At 36.6% G+C, this 19,182-nt stretch overlaps 1 long non-coding RNA gene across 1 annotated transcript; it reads left to right on the top strand.

Annotated features, from left to right (window-relative positions):
* Positions 1-212: 212 nt before the first annotated feature.
* On the top strand, positions 213-9,442 carry LOC120176641. Its single transcript, XR_005521340.1, has 3 exons — positions 213-416; positions 6,374-6,378; positions 9,433-9,442. It is a non-coding gene; the product is annotated as an uncharacterized LOC120176641 (long non-coding RNA).
* The last annotated feature ends 9,740 nt before the right edge of the window (positions 9,443-19,182 follow it).

Consider the following 19,182-nt stretch of genomic DNA (forward strand, 5'->3'; position numbering starts at 1 on the left):
AAGTTTAGTTATATTCGCTTAAAAGAGATTCGTGGAAGGAAATTTCATTTCCTGGGGTTGATGCTTTTGCTTGTACTTTGTTTAATAATTATGTCAATGGGTTTATTTATTGGTAGACAGTTTGAAGTGATCACCTTATTCTTTCGTTTTATATGGTTAATAAAAAGTTTTCAACTTCACCACTGCCTGAATTTGGTGGGAGTTTAGAACAATATTATTTGGAACTTTTGGACTTCAATGGATTGCTTTGTGCTATTTTTTACCCAATTGAAGGAACTGACAAGTCTTTTGATTTATGGGTTATGAATGAGTCATGGACTAAACAATTAAGTGTTGAATATGTTCTTGGAGTTGAGAGGCCTTTGGGGTTTTGGAAAAATGGTGAGTTGTTTCTCGAGAGCTCGGATCAAGAACTAGTTTTATTTGATCCCTCCATACAAGAGCTTACAAATCTTGGTATTTATGCTTATAAGGAAACAATGCACACTACTGCTTATGTTGAGAGCTTGGTTCCATTGAATGGAAGATCAGAGCATGAGGAATGTATAATACGACGGCCAGCTTGATGTTGAACACTAAGACGGATAGGGAGCTACAAAAAAAGAGGTAAGATTTAATGGGATTTGGTCTCTTCCTATGCACTTTATGTCAACTATATTGTCTAGTGATGTCCTCAAATATTGTTGTTATTGTTTGAATTGTATGTACATGCCCTAGATATTGTCTAGTGATGTTCTCTGAGCAATAGGCAATTTTGAGCTATTAACAAATGGAACAAGTCCACTAGAAGAAGATTCTATACCTATGTTAATTTCTGAGGCAGGAGATTCCAATTCAGGTTCTTGACAATTTCTGACTTGTGTGATATCCTTTATATTTTCAGTAGGTTACTAGACATGAAGTTCGTGATTGGTGTCAAGTTGAGTGTTGAAGGGTGTTTTATATCATTTATTAATATCTCAAAACTACCTATTGCTCAGAGAAATATAAAGGATACCATTTATTAATAATCCTTTGCGTAAAAGTCATGCTATTAGTAATCATATATTATTTAGAACTACAATCTATGTCACTTGGAATTGGGTGTGTAGTGGACATGGGTATCTTTTTTTTCCCCTTAATTATTTCCTGTATATACAAAGCCTTTGGAGGATGATATTCCCATTTTCATGTTTGGATATTCATGAATCATAGGTGATTAAAAAAGAACTGAAGATTCAAATACATTGTTAGATATCATCCTAATCATGCACCTGATGATTTGAAATCCCTCATTGCCAAATGCAGTTCTTGATCACTACATACTGACCATATCTTCTTTTTCTTTTTTTCCTGGGCCGGTTATGGCTATGGAGTCTGAAGCAGAAGCTCTTGGGCAGTTAACCACCGATGATATTGAAGGAAAGGTAGTGACTGCTCTATCTTTATTTGCATTCTTTAAATCTCACTTAAACTTTCTATAGTCAAATTTCTCTTGTTGGTATGCAATAATATTCGTGATTGATGGTGGTGGGCATCATATGCCCGATAACGACATAATGGCTTGTTGACGGTGTAAATAGGAAATGTCAATTTAGCTGTAGTTATGTGCTTGAATCTTTTTGAAATTGGGACATACGATTTATATGTTTCTGTTGAGTTTCCCCTAAAATTGGAAATACAAAACTGGTTTTCCGGTAAGGTCCCTGAACTGAAAATAGATGGACAGCCAATTTGATATGGTATCCATTTTTTTGTGGTTGTGGCATAAAACAGGTCATATTATTCGGGATTAGTAATATTATTATTGTAATTTGAAGATAAATCATTAGTATTTTGGTATTTTATTAGTCAGAAATATTGGGTTTCATATTCTGGATTGTCTGCAACCTGAAAGTTTGTAATGAGAATGCAATGTACTGCTGCACATATGTAGGCCTTTCACATTCAGAATCTTCTTTTGCATAAGGTTTTTACTTTCCCTGTTATGGCTTCGGAAACTACGGAGTCTTAGTGGTTTGAGAAGGAAATGAAATTCCCCACGGTCAAAACTCAAACTCGAAGTTTTTCTTTTTTTCTTTTTGCCTCTTCTTTTGACCAACAGAAAGGAGAGCTTCCACCAGGAAGAACTGGTTCTGCTAGCACAAACAAGGCATTTCCGTATCAAGACGCCGAGATTGATATGGAGCTCAATGAACTGAGGAAAAAGACAAAGGACTTTAAAGTTCCTAATGCGGATGCCAAAATGACGGAATTTTTATTTCATTAACAAACTTTCTTCCAACAATTTACTGTATCGAGCTAGATTCCGAATAGATGCTATCTCTATCTGCAGTTATTAGAGGTATATGCATGTGTGCATGCAAGTAATCTGTGTAAGTGGCAGTTAGTTGCTGGGAGTCTGTTAGGAGTTGGTTATGCTGTTAGTATGGTTGTAACTGCTTATATTTCTTGTATAAAGAGTCTGCATAATGAGCAGCTCATGATATGTTTTGTGTTGTTGAATATACTTGAGTTTACCAATAGAATTGATAACTCGATATGGTATCAATCGCAGGTGGTTCTGGGTAATTCTTGAAGTATTTTTTTTTTTTCCCCCTTTCCGCTGCTAGTAGAATTCTTGCGAGTATGGATCTTGCAATTGGTGGTGTGAAGAATTTCTCGAACAAGAAGGTTAGCATCGTCTTGGATGAGACCAACTTCTTGTTGTGGAAGCAGCAGATTTTGTTAACGATCCGGAGTCATCGTCTTGAACGGCTTTTAACAGGAGCCATGGTGCCTCCATCAGAAACTGTCGTAGATGATGATGGCGTGGAACGTATCAATGACAGCTATGAAGAGTTTATTGCACAAGATAGTGCTGTAGCTTCTTGGCTGCTTTCGACCATCAGCCCTCACCTCCTTCCTCAGTTCGTGGGAGCAGAAACTGCTGCAGCAGTTTGGCGAACGGTACTGCAATTCTTTGCAAACAGATCGACTACAGCCTTAATGAATCTGCATTACAAGCTTCACTCGTTGAAGAAGGGCGGGGACAGCATGCGTGTCTACCTTACACGAGTAAAAGAGGTGTGTGATGCGCTTGCCTCGTGTGGAAGTGCTATCTCCCATATTGAACGCATTGTTACAATCTTGAAAGGGCTACCTCGTGAATACCAACCGTTCATGGCCATTATAACAACTATGAAAGAAACATTGTCTTTAGATAGCATTTATACAATGCTAATGGATGCAGAATCCCAACTGGCAGGTTTTGATGAACAAACTGATTTGCTACCAGTGAGTGCGAATCTTGCACAGGGCAGTACAAGTCGAGGACATTTCAATGGTTCTAACCGCCAAGACTACAGGCCAAGTCATTCTGCTCATGCATCTGGTATGAGAAACCATGGCAGGGGGCGTGGGCGAACCCGATTACAATGCCAACTTTGTGGTAAGCTTGGACATTTAGTCGATCGGTGCTGGTATCGATATGATGAGGAGTTCACATGTGTAGCAACTGATGGTTATGGTTCAACTAAAGAAGGCTCAGCCAGTGTGCACTATAATTCTGGGAATAATTCTGGGAAAACCAGTTCAGGCTGTGAACGCTGCTCTAATGGATGTGTGGATGGTGCTTCTCCTAGCACACAACCACAGGCAAATGTGGTTACTGCAGCTGCTGATCGATGGGTAGTAGACTCGGGAGCGACACACCACGTTACTCCGGATGCATCTAATATGATAAGCCAATCTGAATTTCTTGGGCCAGGTAAGTTAACTGTTGGTAATGGAGTAGCACTTGGTATTGATAGCATCGGCAAAGCTGCTTTATCTTCTACTTCACGTGTATTAATGCTAAATGAACTTTTACATGTCCCGCATATAACCAAAAATCTTCTCTCCGTCTCTAAGCTTGCTAGGGATAATAGAGTCTTTCTTGAGTTCCATGCAACGAAATGCTATGTTCGTGATGAAACAACTGGGCAAGTCTTGTTGAGTGGTAAAGAGGCAGATGGGTTATACTCTTTTGAGAAAGCATGTACAGCAATCAAAGGTGATGTCAATATAGTTTCGAAGTCTCTTCCAGTAGCTGAGTTGTGGCACAGGCGTCTAGGTCATCCCTCGTTTGACACTCTTAACAAAATAGCAAAGGTTCTTGATGTAAAGCTCTCGGTTGATGTTAACAAAACTTGTGTTGCCTGTCATGTAGGCAAAAGTCACAAACTCCCATTTGTGCAATCTATTACTGAATACAACTCTCCTTTTCAACTTGTACATACTGATTTGTGGGGGCCTCCTCATATTTCTTCAAATGGTTTTCGCTACTACATATCGTTTGTTGATGCTTATACTCGATATACATGGATTTATCTACTTCGCACTAAATCCCAAGCTGTTATAGCGTTTCAGCTGTTTCATAAAATGATACATACACAATTTGGAGTGTCCATCAAAGCAGTCCAAAGTGACTGGGGAGGGGAGTTTAGATTGTTTACTGACATTTTAGCCAAGGATGGAATTGTACACAGGTTAACATGCCCGCATACGTCTGAGCAAAATGGCAAGGTCGAAAGGAGACATCGACATCTAGTTGAGCTGGCACTAGTGCTGTTGTCTCAAGCCTCAATGCCCATTAAATTCTGGTCATATGCTATGACTACTGCCGTAAGTGTCATCAACAAGCTACCAACAAAAGTTCTTCAAGGAGTTTCTCCCTTTGAGAAGTTGTATGGTAAGCAACCGGATTACAACATGCTTAAAGTTTTTGGGTGTTTATGTTTTCCCCATCTTCGGTCATTTCAGAGACACAAGCTGGACTTTCGATCCAAGCCATGCACATACCTGGGTGTGAGTCCACAACATAAAGGGTATCAATGTCTAGCTCAAGATGGCCGTGTATACATATCGAGGCACGTGGTGTTTGATGAATGGACATTCCCTTTTAAAGAAAAATGCAGCCTCTCAACAAACGCTGATAAAAATATGTACTGCCCCCAGGAACTTGAAATCGTTTCAAATATCAGGTTGCTTCAAGATGTGCAAGGTGACAACCAAGATGGCAATAGTCAAAGTGTTAATGAGTTTCTGGAGAGTTCATCACCACCATATGAGGAGAATCCTAATCCACATACAGAGTCTGGCCTACACATGGAAGACAATACTGACTTACAGGGGAGCAGTAGTGGTCATGTTGAGCAGCACTCGGAACAACTGAATAATGAGACTGCTGAACCTCTCGAAGAACATGGTGATGCAAGTAGCAGTAGCCAAACATCAATGCAGGAATCTAGTGAACAAGCTGAAACACATCAGCTGCAGAATGCTCATCCCATGTTGACAAGGAGTAAATGTGGTGTTTTTAAACCAAAGGCATTCTCAAGTCACTTTGACAATGAAGTACCTACGAATATAAAGGAAGCAATGCAGTCTTCAGATTGGAAGAATGCTGTTCAGGCTGAAATCGATGCATTACAAAAGAATGAAACATGGACACTGGTTAAGCTTCCACCTGGGCGAACTGCAATTGGATGCAAGTGGTTGTTTAAGCTCAAACACAATCCTGATGGCTCAATTCTTCGGTACAAGGCTCGGTTAGTGGCTAAGGGATTCACTCAAGTTCCTGGGCATGATTTCTGCGATACCTTCAGTCCAGTGGTTAAATTCAGCACAGTGAATGTAATTCTCACCATGGCTGTGTCTAACGCATGGGAGCTGAGGCATATAGACATAAACAATGCCTTTCTCAACGGAGATCTTAAGGAGGACGTATTTATGCATCAACCACCTGGCTTTGAGCAGATGTCTGATGATGGTTCCATCGTGGTATGCAAACTGCAGAAGGCCCTGTATGGTTTGAAGCAGGCACCTCGCAATTGGCACTCCAAGTTAAAAGAAGCGCTACTGGAAATAGGATTTAACGTGTCACGGGCAGACTCATCCTTGTTCTTTAAAGGCAGCAGCAGTGATCGAGTGTATTTATTGGTGTATGTAGATGATATACTGATCACGGGAGGGTCGTCCAATGGGATTAAAACAGTTGTTGCTATGCTGCAAGACAGATTTTCCCTCAAGGATTTGGGTATGTTAAGCTACTTCCTTGGCATTGAAGTACTAAGGACGAGCAACTCACTTGTTCTTAGCCAAAGGAAGTTTGCGTTAGAACTACTGGAGAAAGCTGGCATGAAAACAGCTGCTGCATGCTCTACGCCTATGACATTGGCTTGCAAATTGACTCGCGAAGAAGGAGATTTGTTAGAGGATGCGAGCGAGTATAGGAGCATAGTGGGCTCACTCCTTTATCTTTGTCATACTCGGCCTGATTTGTCCTTGAGTGTGGGCAAAGTAGCCCAGTTTATGCATGCTCCTCGAGTAACACATCTTGCTGCAGTGAAAAGAATTCTTCGGTACCTAGCAGGTACTGTAAACTACGGGTTACGATTTTCTCCAGTTGACAACAGAGTGGTAATCTCAGCCTTTGCAGATGCTGACTGGGGTGCTAATCTGGATGATCGAAGGTCAGTGTCAGGCTATGGAGTGTTCATAGGCAAGTGCCTTGTTGCATGGAATTCGAAGAAGCAACGTTCAGTGTCAAGAAGCACCATGGAAGCAGAATATAAAAGTGTGGCTGATGCTGCAGCTGAAGTCACATGGATCAGCACGTTGTTAACCGATCTAGGCTTACAACAGCAAGGAAAATCTGTAATTTGGTGTGACAACACTAGTGCAGTGGCTATGAGTGCCAATCCAATATATCATGCACAATCCAAGCATGTAGAATTGGATGTGCACTTTGTAAGGGAAAAGGTGGCTGCTGGGCATATTTGTGTCAATTATGTTCCAGCTGCACATCAGGTAGCTGATGGGTTCACTAAACCCTTGTCAAAAGAAGCATTTGAAGAGTTTCGTGAGAAGGTATGCGTTGTGCAACGATGAAGGGAGAAAGGAGAAGATGTAGGGGGGAATATTAGAGGTATATGCATGTGTGCATGCAAGTAATCTGTGTAAGTGGCAGTTAGTTGCTGGGAGTCTGTTAGGAGTTGGTTATGCTGTTAGTATGGTTGTAACTGCTTATATTTCTTGTATAAAGAGTCTGCATAATGAGCAGCTCATGATATGTTTTGTGTTGTTGAATATACTTGAGTTTACCAATAGAATTGATAACTCGATAGCAGTCCAGTCCAAACTCAACCAACTATAGAAAATTTTGGATGCTTATGTACATTTATTGTTGACGAAAACGGGTAAAGAAAACAAAAGAACACGAGAATTTTACGAGGTTCGGCAATGTGCTTACGTCCTCGGTGCCTAGGCGGCGCTAGAAGTTTTTATTCAATAATATTTTAGGTCTAGGTTACATCTCTATTTATAATAGAAAACCCTGGTACATAATTACAAAATCAACCTTGTACCGTAGCACCAGCGGCAATGTCCCATGTTTTTGGACCATGTATTCAAATAGCTTGCTAATGTACAAAATAGTCTGTGTCAACTTACGCCTTTTTTAATCTGTTTCATACCTTTCGAGTATCTGACCGATAGCTGCCGCCTATTACGAACGGAAAATGATCGTTGTTATACCTGGATGATTTCCCAAGTTTATCATAAAACCGAAGCTTGCGATATTCGGGCAGATTTCATTTGGTATAGAGGTCACAGCTCGGGATAAGAGAGGACTGCAGATGCTGAGACTCGAGTTTTAAACTTGAAATTGCCTTGTTTAATTGACATGGAGCTGTTCTATTGGGAACCTTAGACACAGGAGAAATTGCTTATGAAGAAAGAAAGAAAAAAAGGGAGGAACGTGTCAAAACTTTTAGCAGAGGGAGGCTATAAAATTCAAAACATAAAATATAATTAGCGGTCATTGAACGAAAAATGAAGTGCAGTCACTGTAGCTTCACTGTAATGGTTAGGTTTGAGTCTTTTATTGCACGTCATTCCATTCAAAATAAGCAAACTAATTAGCAAATCAAAAGAAAATTTGAAAACATTGGACTTCATTATTAATTATTTCAGTTTTGTCTGATACCAAAAATATTATCAAGTTTACTTTAAAAATTACATAATTAATAATAATTTTAATTACAACTGAAAATGTTATATTGACATAGGTTTTATCCTAAAATATTATGTTTGTCTACTCTAAAAGCATATACAATTGGTAATAATATAAGTTACAAGCGAAAATATTGACGGTAATTTTTTATGTTGCAATTATAATAGTTATGCAATTTACCTTTTTTTATTATATAGAAGGTAATATTTTCAATTTTAATCTAAAATTTTACTCAATATATTCTAAAGAGTTACGAAATTAATAAAATTTTCATTTACAACTTATCAGTGACAGATCTATTAAGGATTAAAAGTGGGCACGTGTCCACCCTAAAATATGAATTTTCTTTGAATAATTACTTATTTTAATGATTGTGTCCACACAGAAATTTTATCTGTGTCCACCTGTATAAAAATTTTATGTGATTAATATATATGTGTGCCTACCCTAAAAAATATTTTTGGATCCGCTACTACAACCGATTGCAACTATTTAAATTGTGACTTACACTTCCTAATTGTTCACTAATGTGATTTAAGTATAGTATCTTAAACACGACAGAAACCAATTTTCTATCTTATGGAAAAGAGAATTGGATGTACGCAGTGTTAGATCTAAAAATATTTTTGAAAGCGAATACATGTATACTAATAATATAAATTTTTCGTATGAAATTGACAAATAAAATTTCAAGATAGATACCTTCAATAAAATAAATTACTAACATAAAAAAATTTGAATTTCAATATCACCCTGTAGAAAACCCTTCATCCGCCCCTGCATGCAGTATGAATTAAGTGTTCAAACAACTCGTGCTTCTAACACATTCAAAACCCTAAACGCCATTTTCAAACGCCATTTCCACTTAATTTTTTTCCTTTTTTTATGCTGCAACTATAGCATTAAACCTTAAAGTTAAGTTCAAGTATCCAATTTAATTAAAAAAGTTTAGACACCAAATTATACCTTAAAAAGAATTTTAGGTACTAAAATATATATTTACCCTAATTATTTTCAACCTCTAGTTTGTTAATCTGAATATAAACATATAACACAAATATTACAACCCTTCTGTAGACACTCATTTTTGTCCGTGCCTATAAAATTATTAGTATTAGTATTATTATTATTATTATTATTATTATTATTATTATTATTATTATTATTATTATTATTATTATTATTATTATTGTTATTATTATTATTGTTATTATTATTATTATTATTATTATTATTATTTTAAATACATCATTTTTACAGGCCTTGAAGCCCAAACCAGATTACATCAAAGCCCAAGTCCCCAAGACCCAACTACAATCACAGAAGCCCAATCCAGCAGCCCACTCTGATGACCCAGATACCACCCAAAGCCCAGTAGCTGATCCAACTGAAGAAATTCAGAGGACCCAAGGTCAAAGGTTCGACCCGATCCAGACCCAAGGTCAAAGGTTCGACCCGATCCAAACCCGCTGGAGCACCCAAACCCATCTAAGGTTTTCTGACCTTTTGGTTTGTCGTCATATCTCTTAGAACCCTTGGATCTGGACCCATCCAATTGTCTATATCACTTCAGGGATTAGGGTTTAAAACCCTAAATGATAACCAACTACCATCGCCAATCGGAGTCAGCCACCAAACTGCACGTGCAATGCACCATCATACTCCCGAGACGCATGAGCCGTCATCGTTGACTCTTAAGCCTCCTCTGACAGCCTCTGACACCGATGTTATAACCTACAGTGATCGAAAGCCCATCAAACACTGAAAAATAGATAAAAATCAGGAAAAAATCCAAATAAATCCCCAAATCTTATTCTAGAATCTAGGTTATCATATCCCTACCAACTGAGCACTCAAATCCATCAGGCGTGCAAATCAAGAGAAGAAGCAACCCTAAAATCAACCAAAGGTAACCAAAAAGGGGATCAGTTTTCGAAAGTTAAAAAAGAAAAATAGAGAGAGATATCAAGATATTCAGGGGTTTTAGACGCGAGAGAGAAAAAATACTGAGAGAGGAAAAAAATAGAGATTAAATTCAGGTATTCAACGACTGCCGCTCCTATGGTCGGACGATAGATCCGAAAACTGAGAATGTGTGTGGAAATGAGGTGGCCAACATATCTCAGTGGTGGCCCCATCGGACTGTGGGCTTAGCGGCGGCGTAAGGTAAACCTTTCGGTTTCCTTTTGTAGATCTTGGCGTGTAGGGGTGTTTTTAGGCCTAGAGATATGGAGATTTAAAGAGAGAGGAGTGAGAGGAACCTTTTGGGATCATTTGATCCCTACGACCACCGACGGCAACCTCCCTCTCTTCGGCGAGGGAAGTTGAGAGAATTATGAGAATTCTCTGTCCCTCTTTTTTCTGGAACAGAAGCAAATGAAGGGAGTTGGGGAGTTTAGCTTGGGTTGGGGGTTTATATTGCATGATCAAAACGTCGTCAATTTGCCCTCCTATTTTTTGAGTTTTCGCTTTAGGGTTAATATCAAATTTAGTCCCTGACTTTTGTATATCTCACCCGTGTTTTTATTTTTTCTGTGGGCTAATAATAGCCTAGGTCCCTACTCCTTTGCAATCTCGTCGTTTAACCATTTGATGAAAATTTTCATTATTCCCTTTTAAGCACTTACATTTCATTACTTACATTTCATTACTTACATTTAAGTCACTAGTCTGTTTATTTTACCATGTTTGTTTATGTTTGATTTTGCTCACAATATTTATAAATGTTTCATTTTAGTCACTAATTTAAAATTTTGTATATTTTCCTAGATGTTCGAATTTGGCCATGACATGTATAAATCTTTTATTTTAGTCACTGTTGGCATTTGGTTTAATTATGATTCAGCCTTCATGTTTCTGATTTATTGCATTTTAGTCCTAAATATGATTTATGGGTTATTTCATTTCTAGTACTTGTACTGTTTAATATTTGTGATTTTGGCTCTGGTTTATTTTTAATTATTGTTTAACCCTCTAAGTTATTGTTAATTGTTATTTTGGTCCCTAATATTACCAAATATTTACTTTTTTCCCATTTTATTTTCGTTTGTAATATTTAATTGTTTTTATTTCTGTCCCTTATAAATGTACATATTATTTATTTTTATGTGTAATGTTAAATAAATGTCATTAGTTTTATGTTGTGAATATTTTACTTTTCATTTACAATTATTTTTGTCCCATCTTATTTCCTTATTTAGTGATATAGTATTCGAATAATTTCAAGAACACGTATGCGTAGAATGAGCGTGAAAAATATCACTTGGTCGAAGTGGTGCGATCTTATACAAAATTTTAACGACATGGGAACTTGAAGTAAAATCGAGTTTATTTTTACTAATTAATGTGTTCTTATTCAAATGATGCAATGTACGTTTCAAAACATCAATTTGTTTATTTTATGAAAATTTTGATTCTCAATTTATATGTGATTCGTATTTTTAAAATCAATGAGGACATAATATTCTTTTACAAATAAAAAATAGTTGAAATAGCTTTCCTGATGAAGGATTGCGAATTTTAAGATTTCTTATCGTGTAAAAGGATTTTCTTTAAATAGTTAATTTGAAGCAAATTAATTATATTTCAATAAATGGATCATATTTTAATTTTATATTCGATTCTTAATTTCCACCATTTACGACAACGTGTAAGCGACACAATACCAATTTTGGGCGCTGTGGGGGTGCTAACATTTCCCCACGCGTAACTGACTCCAGAATCCATTTAAATGAATCTTTGGTAACGCATACCAATTTTTTTGTTACAAGACGACTTTTCATTAAAATTATTTTAAAAGACGTATTTAAGTATTCGACCTACCTAACCTATAGGTCGATGGCGACTCCTTTTCAATTTAATTCCAATTAATCTAAAATCACAAAAATTTTCAAATAAAGCCATAATCATTTTTTAAAATAATATTGAATTGTTTTTTACAAAAATAGTTATGACAACTTGGCGACTCCGCTGGGGACTTTTCTTAGAGAGTCAGGTTGTAAGTCGCTTACACATTGTCGTTGTGGTGGAAATTATGAGTTGAAGTCTTTAGTTAACTTATGATCCATTTATTTAAGTTTTTAATTTCTTCATTTTTTATTTTCATACTAACATTTTAATTTTTGCTTTCATCTGTGTCCAAGTTTTGTTGAGAGTTTTTATTTTTATTTTTTCGTCTTTTAAGTCAAAGGTTTGTATGTACCTCCTCACACACATCACGTGCATTTACATGACATAAGCTCTAGACTCGAGCTTCAATGCAAATAAGTCGGGGTGAATGCTTTACTCTTGTAAGAATTTATTCTTCGTATGAGTTTTAGCAGATAACCCATGGGATACATACCTTATACCTTCGTATGGATTTATTCCTCGTATGGGTATAAGGTAGTGAATCCACTTGAATTGAACTCGTTCTGTTCAAAACCTATAATGGGTGAGGATTGAGGGTTTGGCAGCCCAAGGGGGCATCGACATCAAGGACAATTCGAGTACCCTTTTCTCATATAGCCAAAACCATGCATGTAGTGAACCGTAGAGCGATCACTTTAGATATAGTCATATCGAACCTCTATCCGTCAGGAGGTACCCAAAATAGGTGTACATAAAGGAGGAACGTTTCTAAACCCTTACCTTTTACTTTAAGATTCGTAGAATATATTTATTCTGTTGAATAACAACATACTAATTAGATACCTTGCGGTTAGGATTATTTTCTTGAAAAAAAACATTTGGGTAAAAATCATGCTCGGGTGGGATTGCTATTTAATGAAAGCATGTTTAGGTAGATACTATGATTGGGTAGGTTTTATATTTATCTGTAGATAGCATCTTTTAACTCTATTGATTATCTTTCTTGTACTAACTCATTTTTCTCCTTTTTTTTCTACTAACTCGTTTTTCTCTTTCGTTTGTGTTATTTTTCATCCTTCTTTGCATTGTATTTCATCGACATAACATAATGTGAAAGTGTTGATCCGCAAGGGAATATTCAAGAGAAATTTTTCACAAGAAGAGATAAAAGTTTTCAATCAAGCAGACACGTATACAGACATGCATCGAGGGCTAAAAGAAGTTCAAAGTACAAGAATGAGACTCGCTTGGAGATCGTGTAGTATTCGAGAATAAAATATGATCCATTGATTCGAGGAGTAATCCAACAGTGGAGTCTTATCTACGAGCGTTCCATTTCTAGTCATCAAAGAGCAACGCACTGACTTCAGCATAGTCGGGGTAGTAAAAGAATTAGATTACATAACACTTGAAGGGCATCATTTTCAAGGACAAAGATCCGAGACGAAGTAGTGATTCACTTCAGACTCAACATGAAGGCATGTCTGTAAAGTGGACTATCTTGTGATGTGAAAGCTTTTATCTCTGGTGATAATTGTTCTACCATATTCATCGTTGAGATCAATATTTTTGCATATGCATTTCATTTTTAAGCATTTTCAAACATATCATTCATGAAAACATGAGGATTAATTCATGGAGGATTCGATGGAAGTGATCCTAATCACGTGAGACCACATTGAAAATAGAAGAAAGATTCGAATAATTAAAAGAATAAGCTGAAATCAATACAGGGGAAGCCTATTCAGCTAGTCATAGGGTTGAGCTTTACAGAATGATCCAAGCAAAGAGTCCTCATTTCCTAAGGTTTATGATGTTGATATCGTATACATCTATCACATAGGAAGCTCAGGAAATTTTAATGAGAACTGTAAGGCACTGAGAAGCAAGATGCAGAACCTGATGGATTCAGAAGCATGGACAATCGAAAAAGGATGAGGGCATTGCATTTACCATTTGCATCAAGAGCATTGTTTTGTTTGAACTTGTTTTTGTTCTGTCTTTAATATTTTCTTAAATATGTTTAATTTTTTGATGACTGAATTTATTCTACCTTATAAGGTTGAATAATTAAACGAGTTTTAATCTTGTAGTTCTTCGAATATCAAATAAATTATATACTCTTTTAATTCTTCAAGAATTATAGATTTTTGACATATGAGAAGATTATACCATTTTTTCTACCACCTAAAACTAAAAAAAAAATCTCTCGATTCTTTACCCGAAATAATTCATGTCACTACCAAAAAACCAAATTTTGACATTCCCTTTCTTTAAGACCTTGAAACATTACTTTTGTCTTTTTCGAGACAAAAAAAAATCATACCCTTATATTTCGTTGAGCCAATAAAGTCACCATTATCTTCTTAAACGCAAAACCGATATTTTTTCTACCAATAAAACATGAAGGCACGAAATACAATATGTTCACTTGAACAGGAACCTTCCTACAAGAAGACAACGTGGGGCATCTAGCATCAACTTCCTGAAGATGAGCCTGAGCAATTGAGACATGCTGGAAGCAATAAGCAAAAAAAATAATTCAAAAATAAATTTATCATGCATTAATTACATTGTTTTCATGTTAATAAAAATTAATCCTGAAAATCTATCCCCATGGGGATACCTCTTCTACAATAACTTCTATGTATGAAATGATAAACGACATTCTTTCATTGTCCCATCACAAAAAATAAAATATATCCCTTGTGTCCCCATTTGAGGCAGAATGATATTTTCTTCTGATCCAACCCTAACCAAGGATCACCCTCCACACTGGGGGAAAGGTGGAGGAAATCTACTTGCATGAGTGAAGACATCGATTCAGAGGAGATACCGAAAGGTGAACTAGATGAAAAGTGCGAAGATCAAATCAAAACAAAGAGAAAAGAAGCAAAAAGAAAAAACAAAGAAAAAAGAAGCAAAGAAAAAACAAATAGCATATAGAGAAAAAAAGCAAAAGAAAATAAAATAAAAAGATACAAGAAGCACATGCAAAGAGTCCCTCGAGTTAACGACAAATGAATCTTCAAACAATAAGATTGATCAAGCACAATCATTTTAGAATCCGTTCACTAGAAGATCGTATAACCTCCATAGAAAATAAGGGACTCATACGAGCATATCCAAATTGAGCAAGACAAGATTGAAGGCATCAAAACGAATTCATCCTTGGTTGAATCTCCCTTAAACATTTATTTGGGCCTACTTATCCTTTTCTTTCATAACCGTAAACCACAACCTACATTACGTACCTAAAAAGTACCTTTTAATCATACATGGATTTATAAACAGTAAAGGCTATCTTTAGATTTCATCCCGCCCATCAGGATTAATCTTTTATTTACAAAAGGTTTTCTAAAATCTTTAATACATGATAGAGAAAAATAACAAATGGGGTTCAAGAAATAAATTCTAAATAATGTATTGAAACCAAATGAGGATTTGAGTTAAAACCTGAAAATGTGGCTCGAATATAAAGACTATTGCATAGGAAGCGATCACATAAATCCTTTGATAAGGCATCGGACAACCTGAGCGTGATCATGAGAATTGTGAGTCAAAGAACACTTATAGTTGAGGAGAATAAAAGCTACCCCATCAGATCAGTGAACATCAAAGAAATAAGAAGGTTAAACCTTTGACAAAAAATAACAACCTGAGACATTTTATCCTCTCCTTACTTAACCATGCCTCAAAGATAGCATTAATCATGAAACTTGTCAAATAGCTATAATTTTTGGAAGGATTAAAAGTGTAATTAATTCTTTGATATACAATGAACTCTTGTTTTAGGAGTTACCTCAATTGTAAAACCTAGAAAGGGGCAATATTTTCAAAATCTTTTATTAAACATTTGTCAAAACTCTTTCAATTGATATTTTTAGACTTTTGAAATTAAAAGAAGAAGAAGAAAAAACGTTTTTCAAAAAAAACAATCTCTCTGGAGTGGATCTTGGTAGTTGACATGTGGCTCTTAGACACAAAGGTCATGCTTAGAATCAGTGTTGAAGCATGAAATGATGAATGATGGAGCATCTTTGGAGATTAAACATTGAATGTTAGGGCATATTGGGAGATTCAACATCCTGAAGTGAATTATCAGATATTCTGAAGCCCTTTCCTACACATACATGAACAAGTAGATTATTTGTCTCCTTTAAGATTATTTCTCTTGAAACAAAGCGTCGTCTCACTTGAGACAATTTTATAAAAATAAATTTTTTCTCGCTTGAGGTTGTTTTCTAAAAACAAAATTTCTCACTTCAGACATTTTTTTATTTAAAACATAAATCCATAAGTTGTTTCTCTGGAAACAAAATTTATAATCTTTGAGTCTGTTTCTCTTTAAAAAAAATTGTCTCTCTTGAGACAGTTTCTCGTGAAACACCAAACTTTGAGATTGTTTCCCTTGAAACAAGTTTTGTCCTCCTTGAGATAGTTTCTCTTGAAACACCCATCTTTGAGATTGTTTTCCCTTGAAACGAATTTTGTCTCTCTTGAGACAACATCTCTTGAAGCATCATCTTTGAGTCTCTTTCCCTTGAAACATTATCCTTAAAGATGGCTTGTCATTTTTATCGTGTAGGAACCGTGTCATCCACCGACCAGACCTCCTCATCACGTAGGAGCCATGTCAACCTTAGATAACCAGTCATCCTCAACACGTAGGAACCGTGTTATAATCCCTAAAGATAGCATGCTGTCCTCAACACGTAGGAATCGTGTCATCCACTGACCGGACCACCTCATCATGTAGGAGCCGTGTCAAACTTAGATAACCATCCATCCTCATCACGTAGGAACCATGTTATCATTCCTAAAGATGGCCTACCATCCTCATCACGTAGGAACCATGTTATCATTCCTAAAGATGGCCTACCATCCTCATCACGTAGGAACCTTATCATCCACCGACAAGACCTCCTCATCACATAGGAACTGTGCTATCACCCTCCCTAAAGATGGCATGTCGTCCTCATCGCGTAGGAACCGTGTCATCCACCGACCAGATATCCTCATCACGTAGGAGCTTTGTCACCCTTAGACGACCAGTACACTTCATCGTGTATGATCAGCGTCGTTCCCAACAAAAACATATCTAATTTCAAAACAAAAAAAGAGAATCTGACAAAAACTGATTGTCTTTTTCGTCTTTACCCTATTATTGTTAACACAATAATGGACCTGTAGACACCCATTTTTTTCGAGTCTACAAAAATATTATTATTATTATTATTATTATTATTGTTGTTGTTGTTGTTGTTGTTGTTGTTGTTTTTGTTTTTATTATTAATTTATTAAATACATCATTTTTGCAGGCCTTGAAGCCTAAACCAAATTACATCAAAGCCCAATTCCCCAAGACCCAACTACAATCACAGAAGCCCAATCCAGCAGCCCTCTCGGATTACTCATATACCACCCAAAGCCTAACAGCTAATCCAACTCGAAGTAATCCAGAGGACCCGAAGTCCAAGGTCCGACCCGGTCCAAACCCGCTGGAGGACCCAGACCCAGCTAGCGTTTTCTGGCCTTTTGGCCTGACGCCGCATCTCTTAGGACCCTTGGATTTTGACCCATCAAATGGTCCAAATCACTTTATTGATTAGGGTTTGAAACCCTAAATAATAACCAGCTACCACCGCCAATCGAAGTCAGCCACCAAGTCGCCCGTGCACTTTACTGCCATACTCTCGAGCCATATGAGCCACCTCCATTAACTCCTGAGCCACCTCCATTAGCCTCTAACACCGATGTTATCACCTACAGTGTCCGAAAGCCCGTGAAACAGTGGAAAAATAGATAAAATTAGAAAAAATCCAAATAAATCCCTATATCTTATCCTGGAATCTAGGGTATCATTTCCCTACCAACTGAGCACTCAAATCCATCAAGTAAGCATATCAAGAGCAGAAGCAACCATCAAATCAACCAGAGGTAACCAAAAAGGGGATCAGTTTTTGAAATTTAAAAAATAAAAGAGAGAGAGATATATCATGATGATCGGGGGGTTTCAGATGCGAGAGACAGAGAGGAAAAAATAGAGATTACCTTCGGGTCTTCGACGACAGCCGCTCCGGTGGTCGGACGATAGATCCGAATGGTGAAAAGGTGTGTGGCCGTGAGGAGACCAACATATCTCAATGGTGGCCCCATCGGACGGTGGGTTTAGCGGTAGTGTAAGGTAAACCTTTCAGTTTCCTTTTGTAGATCTAGGCGTGTAAGGGTGATTTTAGGCCGAGAGAGATGGAGATTTAAAGAGAGGGGAGTGAGAGAAACCTTTTGGGATCAATTGATCCCTCCGACCAACGCGAGCCACCGTGTGCTCCGCCGTGAGCCACCGGTGGACGGCAACCTCCCTCTCTCCGACGAGGGAAGTTGAGAGAATTATAAGAATTCTCTCTCCATCTGTTTTCTTGAACAAAAGCAAATGAAGGGAGTTGGGGAGTTTAACTTGGGTTTGGGGTTTATATTGCATGATCAAAATATCACCTTTTTCCACTCCCTTTTTTTCGTGTTTTTGCTTGAGGGTTAATATCAAATTTAGTCCCTAACTTTTGTATATCTCACTCGTGTTTTTATTTTTCTGTGGGCTAATAACAGCCTAGGTCCCTACTCCTTTATAATCTCTTCGTTTAACCATTTAATGAAAAAATTCATTATTCCCTTTTGAGCACTTATATTTCATTACTTACATTTAAGTCACTAGTCTGTTTATTTTTCCATGTTTGTTTATGTTTGATTTTGGTCACAATATTTATAAATGTTTCATTTTAGTCACTAATTTAATATTTTGTATATTTTCCTAGATGTTCGAATTTTGGCCATGACATTTGTAAATCTTTTATTTTAGTCATTGTTGGCATTTGGTTTAATTATAATTTAGCCTTCATGTTTCTAATTTATTGCATTTTAGTCCTAATTATGATTTGAGTTATTTTCATTTCTAGTACATGTACTGTTTAATATTTGTGATTTCTGCTCTAGTTTATTTGTAATTATTGTTTAACCCTCCAAGTTGTTGTTAATTATTATTTTGGTCCCTGATATTACCAAGTATTTACTTTTTCCCCATTTGTATTTTTTGTAATATTTAATTGTTTTATTTCAGTCCCATATATATGTACATATTATTTATTTTTATGTGTAACGTTAAATAAATGTCATTAGTTTTATGCTGTGAATATTTTACTTTTCATTTACAACTATTTTAGTCCCATCTTATTTCCTTATTTAGTGATATAGTATTCGAATAATTTCAAGAACACGTATGCGTAGAATGAGCGTGGAAAGCATCACTTGGTCAAAGTGGTTTG

Source organism: Hibiscus syriacus, unplaced genomic scaffold, assembly GCF_006381635.1.
Source record: "Hibiscus syriacus cultivar Baekdansim isolate YM2019G1 unplaced genomic scaffold, ASM638163v2 tig00003398_pilon, whole genome shotgun sequence".
NCBI classification, from domain to species: Eukaryota; Viridiplantae; Streptophyta; class Magnoliopsida; order Malvales; family Malvaceae; genus Hibiscus; species Hibiscus syriacus.